Source organism: Epinephelus moara, chromosome 17, assembly GCF_006386435.1.
Source record: "Epinephelus moara isolate mb chromosome 17, YSFRI_EMoa_1.0, whole genome shotgun sequence".
In the NCBI taxonomy this organism is placed as follows: Eukaryota; Metazoa; Chordata; class Actinopteri; order Perciformes; family Serranidae; genus Epinephelus; species Epinephelus moara.
This window is the reverse complement of record NC_065522.1, coordinates 30,033,819-30,036,898: the sequence shown is the minus strand read 5'-3', so window position 1 is coordinate 30,036,898 and position 3,080 is coordinate 30,033,819. Positions and strand designations below refer to the sequence as shown.

Genomic DNA, 3,080 nt, shown 5'->3' with positions numbered 1-3,080 from the left:
TTCATTTTCCACAAGCCACACATCTTACCAACATTCTGACACTAAAGCTGCATTTTTCATCCGCACAGATCAAGAGCAAGTTAACTTTCTTTGAGCCCTGTCCGTCTCAGAAAACAAGTTATCACGAGGGGGGTTGAGGGAGAACAGGCTCTGAATGGAGGGAGAGCTAACCACGCCCACTTAGGAGACAGGAAGAGTAACCGTTTTCTTCACATTGGATAAGCCTACGGTGGGGTATCTCCTTTATCCAATATCTCTGGCAATAATACCTCACTGCAGCCAGGTATCCCAGCATGCATTTCGCAACAATCATCGGAAAATGACAAGTGAGGGAAAGGCGCACAATTGTAAGCCATAATTACCGATATGTTACTGTTGTTTTGTCACAGAACGTAGTGTTTTCATGCGTAGTTTAAACGCCAGGCCCGTGGTCGATGTTTTAATATAGAGCCCAGTTGAATGTGACTGAGGTCCGCTAGATGACAGCGGTGTCAGCGCTCATAGATAATAAACGTGTGTATGAGTGCTCAGGCTGCCCCAGAGAGCAGCCTCTCTCGGGTAGTCCTTTTGAAATTCGTGACTGACTGTACTCCCGTCCTCCCGTCCTCCCGTTCTTGGGAAGTCCGGACTCTCGCGTGGACTTGCCAAGTCCGAACTGCCGAACTTCAGTATTGAGAAACGGCTTGAGACTCTGCTAATACATCTTTCTATCAGACGCCATCTTGTTCAGTGTGACGTTTGCAACAGTAAAGAGTACAGCTTCCAGTAGAGATGAGTTCATGGGCTTCAAAAGGTCCAAANTGCTAATACATCTTTCTATCAGACGCCATCTTGTTCAGTGTGACGTTTGCAACAGTAAAGAGTACAGCTTCCAGTAGAGATGAGTTCATGGGCTTCAAAAGGTCCAAAGTGTTGGATGGAATTGCGGGCTTACTCAGAAAAACATACAGGAGGATAAATGTCATTTTCCAATTCAGGTCCGAGTTCAAAAGGCTGATCGGCCTCATGTTTTCGCACTTATCGTTGGCTTTACCGGGCTTTGGGAGTAGAGTCATCAGGGCACCCCTCAAGGAGGGAGGGAGTATCTCCTTTTGAAGAGACTCTGAAAACATTTCGAGGAGGGGTGTTCTAAGTTTTGATTCAAATTTTTTTTATAAATTTCGATGGGTAGGCCATCTGGACCTGCTGCTTTTCCAGAATTCATGCATCTTAACGCTGCTGAGATCTCTTCCAATGTCAAGTTTGCCCCCAGCGATGACCTTTCACATTCCTCTATTTGGGGGAAACTAAGTTTGTTTAGGAATGAATATGAGCTATGATCCATTAGCCCTACATTTATTTCAGAGCTGTAGAGTCTTTCATAAAAGTCTCTGAATTTGTCATTTATGGCCACAGGATCTACGATGAGTTCCCCCTTATCATTTATAAGAATGGTGATAGACCTTTCAGTTTGATGTTGTTTTAAACGCCAAGTTAGAATTTTCCCCGTTTTTTCCCCTTGATCAAAAATGCATTGTTTCAGTTTTAATAGGTTAGCAGCAGCATTGGATGCTGTAATTTCGTTGTATTGTGCTCTCAAAAGTAATAGATCATGATGAATCTTAGGACATGGGTTTCTGAAATAAATATCCTCCATCATTTTAATTTTTGCCTCTAATAATAATTTTTTTGTTTGGCTTTTTTAGATTTGGAGCTTGTGAAGTTAATTATCTGGCCTTTAAGAAAGGCCTTGAACGCCTCCCATCTAGTGCTTGCAGATGTCTCATGTGTGTTAATCGTGAAGTATTCATCTATTTGTTTTCCAAGGAAACTAATTAAATCTGGGTCCTGAAGCCATTTTTGTTGAAACATCCATTTGGGGGGGGGGGGTCGCGTTGCTGTCCTGGGTCTACGTAACCAGGTTATTTATAGCTTGGTCCGAGATTAAAATGCTGTCATAGTTGCAGTCCTTAATTTTACATGCTAAACTAGCAGAGATTAGAAAGTAATCTATACGTGAATACGAGTTATGAGTCCCAGAAAAACACAAATACACTGCCACATCAGGGTTTCTGTCTCTCCAGATGTCTAAATCTGCCCGTTTTATCTGATATTACCTTCGTGACATTCAGTGGAATGGACCCATGCACAAGTGTCATGACTCCTCTTGCCTGCGTAGTGAAAGGTGCTGAATACACGGCCCCGCACCACCTCCTCTTGATCTTTAAATCTTTCCTCACTGTATGTATAGTTTAACATCATGGTTCAGACTGTCTCACCTGTCTGCTGTGCTTATTTTATGTCCTGAGTTGCTTTATTACTTCCCTTGCTTTCACTCGCCTCTGCAGCAGCTGCTCCTCTCATCCATCGATCAGATCAGCTCTGATTGGAGCTCTTGATCAGTTATCCACCCCATGACTCATACTACTGCTGCTAAGGAAAAATACAACAAATGTATGAGATCTCATGTGAGAACTCTAGAACTTGACTTCGACCAAATCTCTTCCCACACTCAGAGCAACTAAATGGTTTCGCTCCTGGATGAGATCTCATGTGTCTCTTCAGATCTCCACTTTGACCAAAGCTTTTCCCACACTCAGAGCAGCTAAATGGTTTCTAACCTGTATGAGATCTCATGTGTATCTTCAGACCTCCAATCTTGTTACATTTTTTTCCCCACACTTAGTGCAACTAAATGGTTTATCTCCTACATGAGTTCTCATGTGTACCCGAAGAGTTTGCATGTAACCGGATGTTTTCCCACATTCAAATCACCTAAATGGTTTCTTTCCTGAATGAGATCTCATGTGCTCCTTTAGAACTCCACTACGACCAAATGTTTTCCCACACTCAGAGCAGCAAAATCGTTTCTCACCAACAACCAAATCACTGACAGAGACTTGATCATTTTTCAGAGAGTTTGAACCTGACTGAGGTTCTCTGGTCTCCGTCCAATCATCACTGTCATCAGTCTCAGGTTGTAAATGTGTATCTGGATCTGAGTTCCTGGCTGGTTCTGCTCCTCCACAGTCCTCTCCCTCTGCTTCTGTTTCCATCTGTTCAGTGTGTCTTTGATGAAGCTGTGAGGACTGAGGTTTCTC

The 3,080-nt window shown here is 43.1% G+C and overlaps 1 pseudogene; it reads right to left on the bottom strand.

Annotated features, from left to right (window-relative positions):
* LOC126403880 (zinc finger protein 721-like) overlaps positions 1-3,080 on the bottom strand; it is an 84,257-nt pseudogene that overhangs the window by 32,566 nt on the left and 48,611 nt on the right.